The 23,608-nt window shown below is 40.7% G+C and overlaps 1 pseudogene; it reads right to left on the reverse strand.

Annotated features, from left to right (window-relative positions):
* LOC101618075 overlaps nt 1-20,617 on the reverse strand; it is a 30,659-nt pseudogene extending 10,042 nt beyond the window's left edge.
* Nucleotides 20,618-23,608: the final 2,991 nt, after the last annotated feature.

Consider the following 23,608-nt stretch of genomic DNA (forward strand, 5'->3'; position numbering starts at 1 on the left):
TCTTCTTCTGTCTTCTGGGTGAAAATGTTGATGGACCACACAGTGTAGGTCTTGTGGGAGAACTGGTCAGCACTGTGGGGTCATGAATGCACCAGCCAGTCAATTTCAGGACAGTGCCCCACTGTATGCCTAAGCACCCTGTGTCTCTTGCATTCTTTCAGCTCCCTCTTCTACAATGTTCCCTTGGCCTTGGGGAGGATGGTAGATATATTTCCTTTAGTGTTGAGCTCTCCACAGCCCCTTATTTTCTGCTTTCATGAGGTGTGCACGTCTTCAGAGAATGAGGTGTGCGCATCTTCAGAGTCTACCATCGCTTCCATGGAGCAATTACTTTGGCTAGCGGTGAGAACAGCACTCATGCTCATTTTGCCACTTCATCTGCAATGTTCCTGAGCCCTGGCAGGATTGACAGTACTAAGCATTAGACTTTCTCTTCTCACAGACGGTGGCAAGTACTGGGAAGACTCAAGATTGTCCTTAACTAAAATAATACTCAGAGTTTGGAGGAGAACAAAGGAAGCAAATGTTCTAGCAGCACCTTAGGCTCATTTAGAAATCTACGAAAAGAACTGATGCCTTTATCATGAATCATTTCCAAATTTAGAATCCATGAAGTCTGATGATTAAGGCACACATTAGATAAGTGCAAATATGAGACTGATTTTGTTTTAAGTTGGATGTAAAAATAAAAAGGACATTTAAGAATGACCCATGACCTGAACAAAAAGTAAAAATACGAAAAGTAATACAAAATTGTATTTTGTTATAGAAAAATTAGATAAAACCACTATTAAGATAATCATGACTCAAAAATTTTATTGATTCATTTAGTCAAAATTATTAGTAAAACCTAAAAGTACAAGTAAGGCACAATGAGGGGAAAATGGGTACATCTTCAGTCTGTCACAGCTTAGATTTGGGGGATCTAAGACTTAAAATTACATCTGGGAAAATAACTTATATTTCTAGTAAAGGATGTGAAGTTGTTGATATAATTTTCTCCCTTCTTAATATTCTCAACAAAATACAAATTGATGTTTGTATATTTTTGGTTATAAACCTAAAAAATCATGTTACTACTTATGAAGAAGGGTTACTAAAATAATGACTACATCTTCCTTATGTTTTCCTTATTTATTTTTCTGAAAAACTGCCCTCCTTATTTCATTCACACTTCATCTATAACTGGGAGAGAGAACCTACTAAGTTGACCAATTCTGTAAGACAGGAATATATCCTGAAGTGCTATTCCTGTTGACAGTACAATAAGTGAGACACAATGGAGGAATTTATGGGAGTTCCTGAAATTGGCTGATATAATTTTCAACACACTGTATTTCATTCTTGGACAAAAATAAAGTCACATTTCTTTTTTTTTAAAAATCATATTTCTTAATGCACTTTTTTAGAAGTCAGTACATATAAGGCAGCAGAGATTTCTCCAAATAACCTTATTCAGTTTTGTCATTCCTTTAAAACCCTGGTATATGAGCATTGAGACTTCTAAGTGGAATGTGTGGCCGCTAAGTAATTGTAAGAAATCCATCCTGTAGGCTATGTGTTTGTCAGTAATGTTACATAGTTTATAAATGCCTTATGCTTGAAATTTCTATGGAGAGTATTATTAGTGACACCTTCCTCAGGCACCGTGGGCTTGGAGGACACAGATAAGCCTAAAATAGCTGAATGGTGAGATATCCTTGGTGCACACATGTACACACACACACACACACACACACACACACAAACACACACACACACATACCCTACATTTCCTTTTCCTTACCTTCAATTTAATGTTTAATCAACCTTTTTCAATTTTGATTTAATTTTGTTTGAAGCAACATTCTCAGGAAAACCTGGATCACTTTCTTAGCATTTACTCAGCCCTAATAACTTTTATTTTCTTTGGGGGATTGCTTGACATTTACCTTTATATTTCCCTTTGTTTGGAACACATGTGTCAATGAAGATGGTAACTCAGTAACTCTGAGAGTACTGGATCAGAAGGGCAACTCGAAAAAGGATTTGATCCTCAGTTTCAAGGTGAAGATGTTAACTTCAGATATACTTTACTTCCCAGAGCAAATTAGTTTAAAAGTTTAAATATAATCTTCCAGTTAAGATGGCGGCATAGGTATGACACCAAAGCAGCCTAGGGAGGAAAAAGACCAAAAAAACTCAGCAAAATATATACTTTTACTAAAAAGTGAGATGTATAGGAAATTGAAGCAGCAGCGGAGAAGTAGAAGAGATCCAGAGCATCCAGAGCCCACACACGCTGGCAAAAGTGGCCCTGGCAGCTCCGCCAACCACGGCAGTAGCAGCGGCAGCACACCAGAATGCTGCCAGACTCAGCTTGAGCCACAGGAAAAGCCAGGTGTGGGAGTATCCACTCACACCGCGCTCTCCGCAACTCAGGAAACGTGAAGGGAGAGCAGCAGTGAGCAATGGAGGAGCAGAACACAAGGTAGAAGAACATGTGGAACAGTGAGAGAACCAGAGCAGCTGTGGCTCCCTCCCCTCCCCCACCACCTGAGCCCAGCTCCAGCAAACAGAGCAGCGGTCCTGGGACCTGGCCATGCCAACTTGAGCCGACAGTGGGACCCAAGCAGGAGCAGAGTCCGGCAGCAACATCAGCGGCTCCAGCACCCGTAACAGAGGCCACAACAGCAGCAGATCCAGTAGCGGCAGCAGCGGCAGACCCAGAAGCAGCAGCTTCAGTAGCAACAGTGGCAGTGGACCCAGCAGCAGCAGCTTCAGCAGCAGAACTAAGGTCACAGATAACACCAAATACAGTGGTGGTGGGTGACTTTAACACCCCACTCTTATCAATTGATTGGTCATCCCGGGAAATTATAAACAGAGAGGCATCTGGACTAAAGGAGGTCATAGAAGGAATGGACCTAACAGATATATACAGGACATTTCATTCAAAGGCTGCAGAATATACATTCTTTTCAGCAGCACATGGAACATTCTCTAAAATAGACCATATATTAGGACACAAAGCAAATCTTAACAAATTCAGGAAAATTGAAATAATTCCTTGCATTCTATCTGACCACAATGGAGTTAAACTACAAATCAGTAGCAAGAAAGGCTATAGAGCATACACAAAATCATGGAAACTAAACAATACACTACTAAGTGATGAATGGGTCAATGAAGAAATCAAGAAGGAAATCAAAAAATTTATAGAGTCAAATAATAATGAGAATACAACATATCAAAATCTCTGGGACACAATGAAGGCAGTTCTAAGAGGTGAATTTATAGCCTTAAGTGCCTATATTAAGAAATTGGAAAGGTTGCAAGTAAAAGACCTAATTCTTCACCTTAAAGCCTTGGAAAAAGAAGAACAAGGCAAACCAAAAATCAGTAGACGGGAAGAAATAATAAAGATTAAGGCAGAAATTAATGAAATAGAAGAAAAAAAAATCCAAAGAATCAATGAAACAAAGAGCTGGTTCTTTGAAAGGATAAACAAGATTGATAAACCCTTAGCAAACCTGACCAAAAGAAAGAGAGAAGAGACACAAATTAATAAAAGTAGAAAAAGAAAAAGGTAACATCACAACAGATGCCAGAGAAATTCAAAAAATCGTAGTGACATACTATAAAGGCATATACTCCCAAAATATGAAAATCTGAAAGAAATGGATGATTTCCTTGATTTATATGATCTATCTAAATTAAATCAAGCTGAGATTAATCACTTAAATAGACCTATAACAAGCATGGAGATCCAAGCAGCTATCAAAAATCTCCCAACTAAAAAAAGTCCGGGCCCAGATGGATTCACTGCTGAATTCTACCAGACCGTCAGGGAAGAACTAATGCCATTGCTTCTTAAGGTTTTCCAGGAAATAGAAAAAGAAGGAATTCTACCAAACTCCTATGAGGCCAGCATCACCCTGATACCAAAACCAGGCAAAGATAGAACAAAAAAAGAAAATTACAGACCAATCTCCCTCATGAACATAGATGCAAAAATTCTCAACAAAATATTGGCAAACAGAATACAAGAGTATATCAAAAAGATCATTCACCCTGACCAAGTAGGCTTTATCCCAGAGATGCAGGGATGGTTCAATATACGCAAATCTATAAATGTAATACATTATATAAACAGGTTAAAGGACAAAAATCACATGATCATCTCATTGGATACAGAGAAAGCATTTGACAAAAGCCAACATCCCTTCATGATAAAAGTCCTACAGAGACTGGGAATACAAGGAACATATGTCAATATAATAAAAGCTATTTATGAGAAGCCTACAGCCAACATATTACTAAATGGGGAAAAACTGGAAGCTTTCCCACTAAAATCAGGAATAAGACAAGGGTGTCCACTCTCCCCACTTTTATTTAATATAGTTTTGGAAGTCTTAGCCATAGCAATAAGGCAAGAGACACACATAAAAGGGATACAAATTGGAAAGGAAGAGATCAAGTTATTATTTTCAGATGACATGATTCTATAGATAAAGGACCCTAAAAACTCTACTAGCAACCTGTTAGAGCTGATCAAAACCTACAGCCATGTAGCAGGATATAAAATAAATACACAGAAATCAGTAGCCTTCATATATTCTAACAACAAACACACAGAGGATGAAATCAGAGAATCACTCCCATTCACAATTGCATCAAAAAGTATAAAGTACCTTGGAATAAACCTAACCAAGGAAGTAAAGAATCTCTACAATGAGAACTTTAAAACACTCAAGCGAGAATTTGCAAAAGACACTACAAAGTGGAGAAACATCCCTTGTTCCTGGATTGGAAGAATCAATATTGTGAAAATGGCAATCTTACCAAAAGCAATCTACACATTTAATGCAATCCCTATTCCAAAATCCTATTCCAAAAGCATTCTTCATGGAAATAGAAAAAACAATCCAAAAATTCATTTGGAACCACAAAAAACCTCGAATATCTAAAATAATACTGAGCAACAAAAATAAGGCTGGTGGTATCACCATACCTGTTTAACCTATACTATAGAGCCATAGTAACAAAAACAGCGTGTGGTGGTTTGATTCAGGTGTCCTCCATAAACTTAGGTGTTCTGAATGCTAGCTTCCCAGCTGATGGATATTTGGGAATTAATGCCTCCTGAAGGGAGTGTATTGTTGGGGGTGGGCTTATGGGCTTTATAGCCAGTTTCCCCATGCCAGTGTTTGGCACACCCTCCTGTTGCTGTAGTCCACCTTATGTTTGCCAGGGGGTGATGTCCACCCTCTGCTCATGCCATCGTTTTCCCCTGCCATCGTGGAGCTTCCCCTCGAGCCTGTAAGCCAAAATAAATCTCTTTTTCCCAGAAGCTGCTCTTGGTTGGGTGATTTCTAAGAGCAATGCGACCCAGACTGCGACAGTAAAGTGGTACCAAGGAGTGGGTTTGCTGCTAGACACCTGACTATGTGGCTTCAGCCTTTTGTAGCTGATTTTTCAAGAGGAAAGTGAAGGAGTTGAAACCTTGGCCTAAGAGGTGCCTTGCAGTGCTGTAAGTACAGCTTAATGGACTATTCTTGTCTGAGCTCTAAGACCTGAATGCAGTAAGAACTATGGACTGTGAGGTTTGGCTTATGAGGGTGAGAAAGAGCTGTGCCTGGACTGGGCTAGCAGTTTGTGTGAGAAGCTTGCTCTTGTGCCCGTGTCCTGAGAAGTTGTGCAGGGTTGCTTAGCGTAGAAATGAACTGGTGTGTGCAGAGGGATATGGCACAGAAAGAAAAATCTTTGGGTGAACGGCTGCCCGTTCAGCTGCAACTGAGAGATAACAACCTTTGAGACTGGGCTAGTTGACCTGCGCTGGGGCAACAGGAAGAATGTCAGCTCTTTTGAAGGGGTCTGGGTGCTCAAGGAGTGCCCTGTTCTTCAAAGTCTGCTTTATTCCCCCCTGGATTAACAAATTGGCACCTACCTGGTATCGTGGAGTATAAAATGCTGGAAAGAGGGTCATTGAGTTTGCAACACGGTCTTGTGTTTTGGAAATGGCCATGGGCAGTGTGAAGCAGGTTTGCTGGTTGCCTTTATAGAGACCCCATGGAGCCATGAGGATGAACCGTGGCTTGCAGTAGAGACCCAGTGGAGATGCCGGGACCATGAGATGGCTGCCGAGGAGCTGCCGGCCCCAATGAAGTTTTCCAGGACTGTGAGTAGCCTAGCTGGAGGGGCGGAATTGGAATGCCAGAGACTTGTTGCTGGTTAGAATTATAAGACTTGAAGATTTGTCACTGGCTAGAGTTGCTGGACTTGAAGCTACAGAGTTTGATATTTGCCCTGGTTGTTTTAAATCTTGTATTGGTTGAATGTTTCTTTACTATGCCCAATGCCATCTTTTGCAGTGTGAATATTTATTCTGTGCCATTATGGGTTTTTTGAGGTTATGTTTTGGTATTATGGCTCAGTTAAAAGATCTTGGACTAGGGGGATGTATGAACATCATTGGGATTGATAAAAACTATGGGGACTTTTAAAATGAGATGAATGCATTGCATTTTACATCATGTATGACTATCAGTTTATGGGGGTCAGGGGTGGGATGTGGTGGTTTGATTCAGGTGTCCCCCATAAACTTAGGTGTTCTGAATGCTAGCTTCCCAGCTGATGGATATTTGGGAATTAATGCCTCCTGAAGGGAGTGTATTGTTGGGGGTGGGCTTATGGGCTTTATAGCCAGTTTCCCCATGCCAGTGTTTGGCACACCCTCTTGTTGCTGTAGTCCACCTTATGTTTGCCAGGGGGTGATGTCCACCCTTTGCTCATGCCATCGTTTTCCCCTGCCATCGTGGAGCTTCCCCTTGAGCCTGTAAGTCAAAATAAATCTCTTTTTCCCAGAAGCTGCTCTTGGTTGGGTGATTTCTAAGAGCAATGCGACCCAGACTGCAACACAGCGTGGTACTGGCACAAAAACAGACATGTAGATCAGTGGAACAGAATAGAAGACACAGATGTAAGCCCAAGTAGCTATAGCCACCTGATATTCGATAAAAATGCCAAAAATACTCATTGGAGAAAAGATAGCCTCTTCAGCAAATGGTGTTGGGAAAATTGGATATATATGTGTAGAAGGATGAAATAGATTCTTCTCTCTCACCATGCACAAGAATTAAGTCCAAATGGATTAAAGACCTTAACATCAGACCTGAAACTCTGAAACTGCTAGAGGAAAAAGTAAGGGAAACCCTTTAATATATTGGTCTTGGCAAAGACTTTCTGAATACAACACCAATTGTTCAGGCAGTAAAACCATAGATTAATCACCAGGACCTCATGAAATCAAAAAGATTTTGCACTGCAAAGGACACAGTGAAAAAAGCAAAGAGGCAACCTACAGAATGGGAAAAAATCTTCGCCAGCTATATATCTGATAGAGGATTAATATCTAGGATATACAAAGAACTCAAAAGGTTACATAATAAGAAATCAAACAAGCCAATCAAAAAATGGGCTATGGAGCTAAATAGAACATTCTCAAAGGAAGAAATATGTATGGCATATAAGCATCTAAAAAATTGTTCTATGTCACTAGTCATCAGGAAAATGCAGATTAAAACTACACTGAGATTCCATCTCACTCCTGTCAGATTGGCCACCATCATGAAAACAAATGATCATAAATGTTGGTGGGGATGTGGAAAAAGAGGAACCCTTCTATACTGCTGTTGGGAATGCAATCTGGTCCAGCAATTGTGGAAATCAGTGTGGAGGTTCCTCAAACAGCTAAAGATTGATCTACCATATGACCCAGCTATAGCACTCCTAGACACATATCCGAAGGAATCATCTCATTTCCTTAGAAGTATGTGCTCAACCATGTTTATTGCTGCTCAATTTATAATAGCTAGGAAATGGAACCAGCCTAGTTGTCCCTCAACTGATGAGTGGATAATGAAGATATGGCACATTTATACAATGGAGTTCTACTCAGCAGTAAAGAAAAATGAAGTTATGAAATTTGCAGAAAAATGGATGGACCTGGAAAGGATTATACTAAGTGAGGCAACCCAGGCCCAGAAAACCAAGCACCACATGTTCTCTCTCATATGTGGATCCTAGCTACAGATGATTGGGCTTCTGCGTGAGAATGAAAATACTTAGTAGCAGAGGCCAGTAAGTTAAAAAGGAGACATAAAGGGAAGAGAAAGGAAGGGAGGAGGGTACTTAATAGGTTGATATTGTTTATATGTAAGTACAATGATTGTGATGAGGAGGTAATATGATGGAGAATGGAATTTCAAAGGGGAAAGTGTAGGGGGGGGGAGGAATTATCATGGGATTTTTTTATAATCATAGAAAATGCTAATAAAAATTTTTAAAATGTTTAAATATATACATATATATAAATTACATATATAATAGATTTTATATATACACATATATAGCAAACAAATGCATCCCAGCTTCTGATTTTTTTAACTTTTATTTATTTATTTGAGGGAGAGAGAAAGAGAGAAAGAGGCAAAGAGAGGGAGCAAGAATGGGTACACCAGTGCCTCCAGCCGCTGCAAAAGATCTCCAGATGCATGTGCATCCTTGTACATCTGGCTTACATGGGGCCTGCGAATCAAACCGGGATCCTTTGGCTTTGCAGGCAAATGCTTTAAATGGAAAGCCATCTCTCCAGCCCCTACTTCATGGTTTGCAGTCTCATTTCTTCATATGTTCTTTCACTATTAAACTTTTATCCTTAATTTTTTCTCTGTACAACACAATAACTCACATATCTTGGGTCAAATTTCATCAAAAAGTACCCCATGAGTTGAGAAATTAATCTTCTGAGACCAAGATAAATGAGTCTGTTCATTTTAAAAGCTTAAGAAATTATATTGTGGGACTGGAGAGATGGCTTAGTGGTTAAGGAATTTGTTTGCAAAGCCAAAGGACCTCAGTTCGATTTCCCAGGACCCACGTAAGCCAGATTCACAAGGGGGCGCATGTGTCTGGAGTTTGTTTGCAGTGGCTGGAGGCCCTGGTGTGCCCATTCTTTCTGTCCCTCTCTCTGCCGATCTCTCTCTCTCTCTCTTTGTGTCTCTCAAATAAATAAATAAATATAAAATTATAAAAAAAGAAATGATATTGGAGCACAATTAAATTTTAAAATTATTTTGGTGCAGAATTTTATTTTTTTCTTCACTTTTGAAAACAGTAAAATAGTTGTTTGTTCTTCAAAGATATTTGTCAGGAGGAATGAGACTTTTTCAAAAATCAAATTTTGACAAGAATCTGGTCACTTGGAAAAGTGCCTATGTTTTTGCTCATGTTGCCTTCTCCGCTGTTGCTCCTACCAACATTCCAGTCGGCAACCCAAAGCACGCACTCTCTATACATTGTTGACACTTCGTAGCACAGGTTCTGCAAGTGCTCTTCGTGCTGATGGTAAAAGAAATAGCCAAATGAGCAGCTTACACACTAGAAAGAAAGCTGGCCTTTGTATTGCGGGAATGACGTCTGTGTGGGTTGCCCACAATTGGAGAGCTACTATGAGGATGTGAGCCCATAGAATGCAGTTCGTCTGTGGCTCACACCTTTCCAAGGAAGTTTCTGCTCCATTTGCCATCTGTCCTCACCCTTCCCCACAGGTGACAGACTCTCGGGCCCTAAGCTTTCCAGCCAATGTACATGAGTGATATGGTCCAGAGAATTGAACCCAGACTCAGCATCGCTTTGCATAGTGGCTGAGATGATCTGCAGCAGACACTTGTGTCTAAGGATGGCAGGCACATGGCTCTAACCATTGCTACGTGCAGGAAGAAGACTTCAGTGTTGCTAATTTCCCTGTTCTAAGAAAATGCATGACAAAGGTCATTTAATTTTGAGATGTCCTGGTTTCTTCTTAACATTTGACATATTTTCCCTCTAACTTTCCCTTTGCTGGCCATGTTAATGAGCCATACATATCCTATCTTAAGACACCTTGACCATTTGGAGTTTTCTTGAGGGCTAGAATTATCATAACTCCACAGCCTTGTCTTATATTGTTTGCTAGTCCTGAATACACCTTTCTGCTCTTTCTCTTGGCAAGGACTTATCCATCCACCCATTCTTAAGCATTGGCTCAGGGAACTTCATGGAAAAGCCTTTCCCTGCCTCCCTTCCTACTCATCACTTGACATTGACATGATGTGGAGGAGCTGCAATGATGTGGACTTGGAAGTGACCAATGTCTTTCTCTCGCACTAGCATGTAAGACACATGAGTATTCCTCTTCAGTGTCCTGCTCAAGTGCAGAGAACAGCATCAGAATTGTCCATTTCATGCTTAATATGATGAAGAGTTTTTACACACTTCCCCACCTCCATCTTCCTCCACAATCATTTTCTGTCCGGACTAGTGGAAGAAAGCTCAAAGTGTTTTTGTAATGGTATCATAATCAAGGGCTAGGGTTCAGAATTGTGCATGCTCTGAGACTTTGCACCCCATGTGTTTGCTCACTGCCGTCTCCTGCCGCATGAACGTACAGGGAACCTGCACTCAGGGCACAAATATTCAGGAAGCAGCACAGGGTTTTATTTTGGTACTGTCACTCAGTGGCTTGCCCAGTTGCTTCTAAAAGCAGGTCAGCTGCTGACAAGCTACTACTTTTCCATCAGTCTATATTTCAGATCTAGCGACTGAGGTCCAGAAGGTGATGAGATTTTGGGCACTTTAGCAAAAGAGTCACAGAAAGTGAGTGTTGGAAATAACTGTTGACATCTTTATCAAAAGTTGGTTATAGTAGAAACTTCCACATACCTTTCTTTCCTTTTTTGTAAGATTAATTGATTGAGGCTGGGAGATAGCTCAGTGGCTTAAAGGTGTTTGCTCTGAAAGCCTGCCAACCAGAGTGTAAATTTCCAGTACCCACATGAAGCCAAATGCAAAGTGGCACACACACTGTAATCCAAGTGTGCCTACAGTAATGGGATCCAGAGCAACAAAACCTACAAGCTCATAGGCCAGCTAGACTAACATTCACACACAGTGGCAAAAGAAGAAAATGAGAAGAGAGACTTTGTCTCAAACAAGGTGGAAGGAGAGGACTAACACCTTGAGATTATTCCTCTGACGTCTACATGCATGCAGTGGCATGTACACACCCATACACACATAGATACATACATATACACACATAAAATGAAAACAGATTAATAGCTTCCTATCAAATACACAGGTTCCAATCTTCACATACAACATAACACATACACATGTAAAATGCTTTTGAAAATTAGGGTTCTACTATTTTTTTTTTTACCAGATTTGAATTTGTTTTATTTAGTTATTACTGCAGTGCTTGAAAGGCTTGTGGTAAGGTTGGCTGTCATACACAGGCAGGGAGTAGACAGCCAGGTGTCCAGGCGTGGAGTCCTATAGTGGTCTCGCTATTCCTTGACACTCTACCTTCTGCCTCCCTGGTCCCTCATGATGCTATACATTTCTGCTCTATCTCTCAAGTTTCCACTTTCTAGAACTTTTCCATGTTATTTTGATCAGCCCTGCCTCTTCTGTCCACCTCACCATGCACTCAGCCTGGCGTTGCTGTCCTCTCCACCCCTCAGAGGACCTCATGGAGTGCTCACAATGAGAGTGTGGCTCCTTTTCATAAATACTTGTGCTCCACAGGCCTTCACAGGCTACCTCTAAAGAAGAGGAGAAACTCACAGTGGGAATTTTTGTCATTCAGGCAGAGCAGTGTATGTGGATTCTGAGATAAGCCACATTCATTATCTAGCCACTTCAATGTGGTGCTATCTTCTGAGGTGAAAATAGAAGGTGCTAGGGCTGTAATGACAAATTACACAGACTGAGTGTCATAAATCACAAAGACTCATGTTTCATCATTTTTGCAACCAGAAGCTTAATATCAAGGATTGACCTTTTTATTATAATTATTTAATTTTTATATTAAGTAGAAACTTTGTAGGGGCACATCATTTCCCTCCTCCCTGCCCCCACACCACTTACCTTTGTTCCTTTCAGTGTCCTGATTTTCTTTCTTTCTTCTTTCTTTCTTTCTTTCTTTCTTTCTTTCTTTCTTTCTTTCTTTCTTTCTTCCTTTCCTTATTTGAGTGGATAACAGACAGACAGACAGACAGACAGATAGATAGATAGATAGATAGATAGATAGATAGATAGATAGATTAGATAGATAGATAGATAGATAGATTAGATAGATAGATAGATAGATAGATAGATAGATAGATAGATAGATAGATAGATGCTATATAGAAAATGGACACTGCCAGGGCTTCTAGCCTCTATAAGCAATGAACTCCAGACACATGTGCAACCTTATACACATGGCTTTATATGGGTACTGGAGAATCCAACAGTACATTTACATTTTGTAGGCAACTACCATAACCACTGACCCATCTCTCCAGCCCCTGATCTCTTCTTATGAGAACACTGATTATAGTAGATTAGGACCCTCACTAATAACCTCATTTTAAATTATGTCATTAGAGGCTCTTTTTTCAAAAGCATCCATGTTCTGAGACATCAGGAGATGAATTTTAGAAGCGACACATAAGGTAGACAGTTCAGTCCACAGCAAATGGGAAGATCTTGTCCTCAAATCCACACATTTCCCTTCCATTACAATTCGTAGCATGGCAATGTCACTGGTTACTAAGAAGAAAGCTGTGTCAGACATCTGTGTCATGTGTATTTGCAACCTGGTACCTGCCCACATTTCCCATGCCTGAGAAGTCATTCTGTCAGACAAGGCTGGCTTAGAGAGCTCAGGGAATGAAACTGTTGCAATCAGGTTCACAATGTTGGCAGAAATCACCCGACTAAGAGCAGCCTGTTGGGGAAAAAAAAAAAAAAAAAAAGGTTTATTTTGCTTCCAGACTCAAGGCTCTATAATGGCAGGGGAAAATGATGGCATGAGCAGCAGGTAGACATCACCTCTTGGCCAACATCTAGTGGACAATAGGATCAGGAGAGTATGCAATGCCAAACATGGGCAAGGGGAAACTGGCTATAACACCCATTAGCCTCCCCCAATAACATACTGCCTCTGGAAGGCATTAATTCCCTAATATCCATCAGGTGGGAACCTAGCATTCAGAACACCTAAGTTTATGGGGGACTCCTGAATCAAACCACCACAGAAGCATTACTTGAGTTTGTTTTACGTCTGGGTATTTTTCTTTTTCCAAAAACCTTTTTGATTTGATTCCATAGATATCTGTGTTCTGGAAGCTGTGCTATTATCAGCCATATAGGGTAACCCTCTACTGATTACTGTTGTAAAACTTTTAAAAAGGGTTACCTCTAATTAATATGCCTTTGAAAAAACATGATGTAATTTGTTTTTTGTCAGCTTGTTTAATTTGGATGTAAGGTCTCATATAGTCTAGGCTGGCCGCAAACTCACTATATAGCTAAAAATGGCTTTGAACTCTTGGTCCTTTTACCTCTGCTTCCCAAGTCCTAGGATTACTGATGTGTGGCACTATACCTGGTCTTAGAAACATTTTATAAATAATATGTCACTTACTACCAGTGAAATTTGGTATTGCCACTATCTAAAACTGTTTTCCTGTATTAAATTTCCATTTATTGAATCCTTAACTCTATGTGTAATATTAATAACAAAACCTTATTTTTTAATATTTATTTATTCATTTGAGAGAGAGAGGAAACAGGCAGGGAGAGAGAGACAGACACGGTGGGGGAGGTGGGAGAGAGAGAGTGTGAGACAAAGAGAGACAGAGAGAGGGAGGAAAAGAGAATGGCCATGCTAGGGCCTCCAGCCACTACAAATAAAGTCTGGACACATGCACCTGGCTTAAGTGGGTACTGGGAAATTGAACCTGGGTCCTTAGGCTTCCTAGGCAAGTGCCTTAACTCTGCAGCCCAACAAAGCCTGTATAACACTTACATTTCCCCCTTCAGTACATTCATAAACACATAAAAATGTTAATTTCTATGCTCAGTGATGTGTAGGCTTAGTGGTTCAGGTACTCACCTAAAAAGCCAAAGGACACAGGTTCTATTCCCTAGGACTCACGTAAGCCAGATGCACAAGATGGTACTTGCATCTGAAGTTCGTTTGCAGTGGCTGGCATGCCCATTCTCTACCTCTCTCTCTCTTTCTCTCTGCCTCTTTCTCACATTCTCTCACATAAATTAAATTAAATTAAATTAAACTAATTATAATAATCACCTCCCTTTCCTGCAATGGTTTGGTAAGATATTCGTGTAGTTCATTCTCATGGGTCTTTAAGTCATTGCTGCTATTGGCTTTGAATATTAGTGAGATGTTGCAATGATGAATAGCCAATGTTGTCTCTGTATTAAGATATATGTAAATTTAGAATAATCTCCTTCAGTTAATATTTATACACTCACTGCTTGAAAAGAGCATGGAGACATACCAAAACCCAAGGGGTACTTGGCTTTGAGGAGTAGAAATTTAGGTTGTTTCATTTTTCCTCTTTATGTTTTTAAATATTTTTCTTTTCATTTTTGGCATGTGCATGTGTGTTGGGAAGGGGAGTATCATGTGATGAGTGAGTATATGGTGTGGGGTATGGTATGATGTGTGTATGGAATATGCACAGAAGAGACTATCAGGTGTCTTCTATTGCTCTTCTGTTTGTTTTCTTGAGACAGAGTCTCTCACTGACCTTGAAGTCCTCTTTCCTTCAGACTGGCTGACTAGTGAGACTCAGCAATTTTCCCATCTCTGATTCCTACAGGACTGTAGTATAGGCATGCCCAGCTTTTATTTATTTATTTTTATTTAATGTAGGGCTGGGGAACAAACACCCACCCTCTCAGGCCCTCATATTTGAACAGCAAACATTTGTACCCACTGAACCATTTCCCAAGTCCAATATTTTTCAATAGAATGAAATGTATTACTTTTATTATAAGAAAAAAATTCCAAGAAACTTTATTTTGAAAAGAGAACAATAATATATAAATGGTCTGTTTAATTTATGAATGGCAAATTAAATGAGCTATTTAGCATATTATTCTATGGTCTGTAGGTTTTTCTAAAGTGGCAAAACTTTATATGACCTTAACATAGTTGAATTAAATTCTATTGAGATAGAGATTGAAGGCTATTTAAACATGAGCAAATGTGCATGAGGTGATCATGTGAAAAGGAAATGTGCCCACAATAAAGTCCCACAGCTTCTCCTGGTTTACACAAAGGCAACTATGCTCTGGTTCAGGGAGAACTGTTTCACGGCATGCTTTATGATATCTTGTCACCACATTATGCTTACCAAAGTTATAAGCAGACGTCCCAGTTTTCTCATTTAAAGGACATGGATGAGATCTACTTCTTCCTCCATAATAGTTATAGCTAAACCAGCTATTACAGAACAAAAAATAGAAAATAAACAGTCGGTTCTATTTTTTTAAATTTTTGTTTTTTTTTAATTTATTTGAGAGCAGCAGACAGAGAGAAAGAAGAGAGAGCGAGAGCGAGCAAGCAAGAGAGAGAGAGAGAGAGAGAGAAGGAGAGAGAGAGAAAGAGAGGGAGAGGGAGAGAGAATGGGTGTGCCAGGGCCTCCAGCCACTGCAAACCAACTCCAGACACATGCGCCCCCTTGTGCAACTGGCTAACGTGGGTCCTGGGGAGTTGAGCCTTGAACCCGGGTCCTGAGGCTTCACAGGCAAGCACTTAACCACTAAGCCATCTCTCCAGCCTCAGAAGGTTCTAGAATCTATCTTATAAAAGTAAAAAAAACAAAAAAAAACATTCATTTCAATTATGTTACATAAGGCAAGAAACTGTTTTTACAATGTAAAAGAATCCTTAGAATTGTAGAAAGATTCAACTTTTTTTTAACTAAATAATTTTGAGAACTGAGTGCCCAACATAATTGTTTATTCTGGGAATTTGATTGGAAATGAGATAGGGCCCTTGCTTTGTGTTGGCCCTAGTGGGCAAGTTAGATAATAAATAAGGAAATAAATAGTAGGTAAAATAATTCCCCAATTAAATTAAATAAAACAATTACTGAACTTTTTAGCAATTACCTGCAAAAGTAATAATGCATAGGACTATCAAGTAAAGATTGTATTGATAAAAGAGTTATTCATTATATGTCTAGTATAGGTTGGGGTGGCTGTCTTTTGCTCTTTTAAAAAATACTTTATTCTTATTCATTTATGAGAGAGAGAGAATGGGCATACTATGGCCTCTACCTTCTGCAATCAAACTTCAGACACATTTGCTACTCTGTGTATCCGACTTAACTTGAGTTCTGGGAAATCAAACCTGGGTTCTTAGACTTCACAGGCAAGCACCTTAACTACTAAAGCCTCTCTCCAGCCCTTGGCTCTTTCATAAAATGAATCTATCTATCTATCTATCTATCTATCTATCTATCTATCTATCTATCTATCTATCTATCTATCTTACTATGCTGGGTGTGGATTCCAGGAACTTGTACATGCTAAGCAAGTTCTGTACCACTGAGCCACATCCCTTGCCCACGTTTGTCTTGCCCATTTAGATGCAGCAATTTAAATCAGAAATTTTAATAATATAAATATATTCAGGGCTCTAGCATTGCAAAACTAGCTACAGTAAGGTCCAATTGTGAATCTGCTAGAAAAAGTATTTTTTAATTAATTATTTATTTATTTGAGAGAGAGAGAGAGGGAAGGAGGGAGAGAAAGAAGCAGATAGAATGGGCATGCCAGGGCCTTCAGCCACTGCAAACAAACTCAGATGCATGTGTCACCTTGCGTATCTGGCTTACTTTGGTCCTGGGGAATAGAACCTGGGTCCTTTGGCCTTTCAAGCAAGTGCCTTAAGCTCAGCCATCTCTCTAGCCCAAGAAGTACATTTTCGTATCAGCAACAATGAATTGATTTAGATTTATCTCATCTTTAAACACACAAATATACATTTTCATTTTTACTTTTATTTTTTGCAGTGTCTTTGACCTTGCTGGAGATGTCAGAAAATTGTTCAGCCTTTACTCAGCCCCTACAGAGCCATTATAAACCCATTTTGTGAAAGTAACAAGTAGAAGGATGGGTGGGAAAAAGAAAAACAAATTTTGTCACTCGTGAAATATGCCCAGATCCAACCTTCACTAACCTCATTGTGTAAAACATTGAGAATATTATTAAGAGAAAGCTTACAAGTGTAAATATACTTATTCTTCTCAATGAAATCAACACCACCCGACTGATTTGTAACTACTCCCTTAATGCTGCTATAAACTTTATTGCAGTGAAAACACTGGTTCTACAGATTGCTTTCCTCTTCCTCAGGATGTGTTTGACCTTCGTGGCATTGCCACTATAAATCTCATGGCCCAACAACCCCTTGTCTGCAAGTGATTTCAAGCACTATCATAAAAATGAAACAGACAGACTTAATTTGAGTTCCAGACTTGAGGAAACTCAACTAAAATATTAGCATAATTTCACTGAGGATGGAGGAAATTGCTAAAATATGTGTATTCTAGAGGGCCTGCAATTCTGTCCATCTTTTCTCTGGCTCTTGGGTGCCACCCAGTGATTAGTTTCGTGGCACGTTTCTGAAGGGTCTGTGGTGCACAATCACAGAAGAGTGGGGGCAAGAACATTAGGGGCAGTGAGGGACCATAACACTAAATTCAGTTTGGGAATTAAGAACATGAGGCTTTCTTTAATTCATATCCCATTCAGTGGAGCTGAGCACCAATATTGCAGTTGATGCTGACTGTGAATTAGCAAAGTTAGATCTTAGAAACTCAGGCTGGATCTTAGCTGTATGGGGACGAGGAGAGGCTACGAAAATCCCCAGCTCATTCCAGGCTTCCTGGTCCAAACTTTTCCCAGAACCTGTTCCCATGGCCCCTCTCTCTCTCCCCAGTCCGCTTCATAATCACAAGGGAATGAGACCACTAGCTCAAGCTGTCATCTTCACCACAAGCTTCCTCCAGCTACTTATACCTTGATGAGTATGCAAGACCCACATTCTCATTGGTCTCAGTAGTCAACAGCCATCAAGTGCTCACTGTCTTTTATGCAAATCATGTTCACTTTCTTTCTGCCAGTCACTGTGATCATTTTACATTTTCTTGGGGATTTTGTGGCAAGTTCAGGAGATAAAGCAATATTAGATAGATATTCAAATCGATGGGTCTTCTGTTGAAAGGAACAGAATAAATTTCATTGAGAGATGACAGACTCATATAGGTGATAGATGTTATCAAATATGTGGCATCATTCACTTTATTTACCCTTTGCCCTGTCTCCTTGCACTAATGCTGTCAATGGCCTAGGGTAGAACAGGCAAAAGTATGAAGATGAGCTGTTGTCCTCAAGCCATTCGGTCTCCTCCCTGCTGAGCTGGTATCATGGCACTTTCTGAAACGGGAAGGATGAGAGGAAGGATGGATGGAAAGAGCAAAGGATGACAAGCTCCAAAGGCCTGAGATGGTGGCTACGATTGAGGCAATGGAGAGGCACAGAATCTGGAAAAGGAAAATAAGACCCCCCAAGTCCCTCAGACACTCATGACCCCTCCATCACTCACCCCCTCAGAACTCCCTCCACCTCCTCTTAGCCCCATCGTTCTCTCCCTAGACGTCTCTAGCTCTGCAACTCCCAACACTTGGGCTGAGTAAAGGAACACAGCTCTGGTGATGGTGATGACACCAGTGCCTGGCTGCTCACTTGTAGTGCAGGCGGCGACACACTCACAGTCAGGAATTAGGATCCACTTAAGTGCTGTGACCAGTAGGTGCTCAGATCATTCGAATGGGCACATGGAAATTCACCTCAGAGGAAATGTCTAAGCACAGCTCACAGCACCTGGAATGACCTATCACTCAATCCCACACAGCTTTAAGAGACGAGGGGACTCTCTCTGTCTTACCCACGGCCATTGGCAGGAAGGCAGAAGGGAAAAGACAAGTTCTCAGTACCTTTTTCCCTTTTCCTTTTTTCCAAAGGAGGCCGCTTTGCACAGAACAACTGATAATTAGGTCATATATTGGCCCAAGAAAGAACCCCTGATCAAAAACTGCTCACTGTGGTACAACAATGAGAAACTATTTGGGGTTTGATGAGCTTGGTCCAATTTTAGTCATTTATTGACTATTTCACATATTCTTAGCACTGTGACAACGTGTTATGTTTAAAACTTACAATCTCTAAATATCTTATTAAACCTGCCTGTTGGATTTTATATAAACTGAGATATAGCAAGCAAGGTAAGTAAGTACCTGCCCATGGTCATACTCATAGTAACTAGGATTGTTATCTGGCATTATGACTCCAGAGCCTTTTATTAGTTCATCATTTGATACCATACCTAAAATAGCATATATTAGAATAAACTTTTAAACAGAAAATAAAAGGTACTTCACTAGTAATAAAGATTAAACAAACTAAACTAACCTAATCTCAGATATGAATTTAATGCAATATTCTATCAGATAATTTCTACTTTTAAATGTTTTTGGTAATTTTGACTTTGACTTTGTATGAATGACTTGGAAACATAACTAGATTGTAACTTGGAAATTCACTGTAGATATAGTTGAAGGGGAAAATCTACCCAGATTACTTACCACAAAATATTATATTCTCAATCTGCAATTTCTGTTTCAGTCAAGCTCTTCTTGTTTACATAAACATTCATGAAAGCTAAGTCATTTACCTTGTGGCTGACCTAAAGAGAAGCTTTAGATTCACCCAGTGCTGAAATGAGGACTTCATGTAAGACTTGGCTCTGCACCTTGCCAAGTGTAAAATAAATAACCTCAGCCAGAAAGATGTTTAGCCTGGGCCTGGGCAAGCCTCTGTTCCTCTGCAGAGATGTCCAGTGAGCATTGCAATTTGTTCTGGATTCATCCAGACGCACGCACTGGAAGGAGTTCCCAAAGCCATTCTCATAGAAGTGCACTGGAAAACTGAGTAGAGTTGTTCCATATTATGTAATCATCAAACATAATCAAGTGGATTAGCTTATAATTATTAAATTGTTATTTATCCCCCCAAAGAATTGCTCAGGCTGTCCTTTACCAGTTAACTACTAGCAATAATTGTCCTCATAGGATATGGTTAAAGATGAGATTAATATTATATTAATTGTTTTTTTTCTGTTTATGAGGCAAAAACAAGTCTTCCTGTCTAAAAAGATTTAGGAGATTGTTTTTTAAGAACTTCCAAAGGAAGACTAGATAAGCCTTACTGCATACTATTGAAACAAAAATAAGGTGTGGCCAGAAACAAACTCTACATTGTAACAGGTTTTTGACAGAAAATGTCACACACTTCAGAATGAGCCTGAAATTCTCTGCTTGCCCTGAAACCTTACCATCACCCTGGTGGTGTATGAGTGTTCATGTGTGCCGTGACACAGACACATCTCTGGAATCTTGATCATCACTGTGGTGGTGTCTGAGTGTGCATGTATCCTGTGACAAAGACGCATCTCTGGAATACTGACCATCACGGTGCTATTGTCTGAGTGTTTATGTGTACTGTGACTCAGACACATCTCTGGATTCCTGTCCATCACAGCAGTGGTGTCTGAGAGATCACATGTCCTGTGAGACAGACATATCAGTGGAATCCTCACCATCATGGTGGTGGTGTCTGAGTGTTCATGTGTCATGCGAAACAAACAGATCTCTGGAATCCTGACCATCACGGTAGTGGTGTCTGACTGTTCATGTGTCCTGTGACCCACACACATCCCTGGAATCCTAACCATCACAGTGGTGGTGTCTGAGTGTTCATGTGTCCCAGACACATCTGTGGAATCCGACAATCACAGTGGTAGTGTCTGAGTGTTCATGTGTCCTGTGACACAGACACATCTCTGGAATCCTCACAATCATAGTGTTGGTGTCGTACTGTTCATGTGTCGTGTGACACAGACACATCTCTGGAATCCTGACCATCATGGTGGTGGTGTCTAAGTGTTCATATGTCCTATGAGTCAGACACATGTCTTGAATCATAACCATCACAGTGGTGGTGTCTGAGTGTTCACATATCATGTGACACACACACATCTCTGGAATCCTGACCATCACAGTGGTGGTGTCTCAGTGTTCATGTGTCCTGTGACACTGACACATCTCTGGAATACTGACCAACACATTGGTAGTGTCTGAGTGTTCAAGTGCCTAGAACACAGAAACATATCTGGAATCCTCACCATCACGGTGGAGGTGTCTGAGTGTTCATGTGTCCTGTGACCCAGACACATCACTGGAATCCTGATCATCACAGTAGTTATTTCTGAGCATTCACGTGTCATGTGACACAGACACATCTCTGGAATCCTCACCATCATGGTGGTGTTGTCTGAGTATTCATGTGTCCTGTGACACAGACACATCTCTGAAATTCTGACCACCAGAATGTTGGTGTCTGAGTGTTCATATGTCCTGTGACACAGACACATTTCTGGAATCCTGGTTATTAGTGTCGTGATTTCTGATTGTTCATATGTCCTGTGACACACACACATTTCCGGAATCCTGACCACCACAGTGGTGGTGTCTGAGTGTTCATGTGCCTGTGACAAAGACACATCTCTGGAATCCTGACCATAAGAGTGGTGTTGCCTAAGTGTTCATATGTCCTGTGACAAAGACACATCTCTGGAATCCTGACCTTCATAGTGGTGGTGTCTGAGTGTTCATGTGTCTTCTGACACAGATACATCTCTGGAATCACGACCATCACAGTAGTGGTGGTGTCTGAGTGTTTTATGTCCTGTGACACAGACACACCTCCATAATCCACACCATCACAGCGGTGCCATCTTCGTGTTCATGTGTCCTGTGACACAGACACATCTCTGAAATCCTGACCACCAGAATGTTGGTGTCTGAGTGTTCATATGTCCTGTGTCACAGACACATCTCTGAAATTCTGACCACCAGAATGTTGGTGTCTGAGTGTTCATATGTCCTGTGACACAGACACACATCTGGAATCCTGACCATCACAGCGGTAGTGACTGAGGGTTCGTGTGTCCTGTTTCACAAGCACATCTCTGGAATCCTGACCATCACAGTGGTGGTGTCTGAGTGATCATGTATCCTGTGACCCAAACACATCTATGGAATCCTGACCATCATGGAGGTGGTGTCTGAGTATTCATGTGTCCGGTGACACAGACACATCTCTGGTATTCTCACCATCAGAGTGGTGGTATCTGAGTATTCATATGTCCTTTGACACAGACACCTCTCTGTAATTCTGACCTTCACGGTAGTGGTGTCTGAGTGTTCATATTTCCAGTGTCACAGACACATCTCTGGAATCCTGACCATCATGGTGGTGGCGTCTGAGTGTTCATGTGTCCTGAGACACAGGCACATCAACGGAATCTTCATTATCAATGTGGTGGTGTCTGAGTGTTCATGTATCCTATGAGCCAGTCACATCTCTGGAATCATAACCATCACAGATGTGGTGTCTGAGTGTTCATGTGTCCATCTCTGTAATCCTACCCATCACAGTGGTGATGTCTGAGTGTTCACATGTCCTGTGACACAGATGCATCTCTGGAATCCTGACCATCACATTGGTAGTGTCTGAGGGTTCATGTGCCTGTGACACACACACATCTCTGGAATCCTTACCATGAGAGTGTTGGTCTCTGAGTGTTCATGGGTCTTGTGACAGAGACGCATGTCTCGATCCTGACCACCACGGTGGTGGTGTGAGAGTGTTCATGTGTCCTGTGACACAGACACATCTCTGTAATCCTGACCATCATGGTGGTGGTGTCTGAGTGTTCATGTGTCCTGTGACACAGGCATATATCCTGTATATATATATATATATATATATATATATATATATATATATATATATATATATACACACATATATATTCTGAACATCACAGTGGTGGTGTCTGAGTGTTCATGTGCCTGTGAAAAAGACACATCTCTGGAATCCTGACCCTCTTGGTGGTTGTTTCTGAGTGATCATGTGTCCTGTTTACCAGACACATCTCTGGAAATCTTATACATCACCATGGTGGCATCTGAGTGTTCATGTGTCCTGTGACACAGATACAGCTCTGGAATCCCGACCATCACAGTGGTGGTGTTTGAGTGTTTTATGTCCTGTGACGCAGACACATCTCATGTATCCTCACCATCACAGAGGTGGTGTCTGAGTGTTCACATGTTCTGTGACACAGACACACCTCTGAAATATCCATGATCACATAGGTGGTATCTGAATGTTCATGTGTCCTGTGACCCAGACACATCTCTGAAATCCTCACCATCACGGTGGTGGTTTCTGTGTGTTCATACATCCTGTGACACAGAAATAATCTCTGGAATCCTGACCATCACGATGGCATCTGAGTGTTCATACATCCTGTGACAGACACAGCTCTGGAATCCTGACCGTCACGATGGCATCTGAGTGTTCATACATCCTGTGACAGACACAGCTCTGGAATCCTGACCATCATGATGGTGGCGTCTGAGTGTTCATGTGTCCTTCGACACAGACACATCTCTGGAATACTGACCATAAGAGTGGTGTCTGAGTATTCATATGTCCTGTGACACAGAGACATCTCTGGAATCCTGACCATCACAGAGGTGGTGTCTGAGTGTTCACATGTCGTGTGACACAGACACATCTCTGAAATCCT

This window comes from Jaculus jaculus, chromosome 2 (assembly GCF_020740685.1).
Source record: "Jaculus jaculus isolate mJacJac1 chromosome 2, mJacJac1.mat.Y.cur, whole genome shotgun sequence".
Lineage (NCBI taxonomy): Eukaryota > Metazoa > Chordata > Mammalia > Rodentia > Dipodidae > Jaculus > Jaculus jaculus.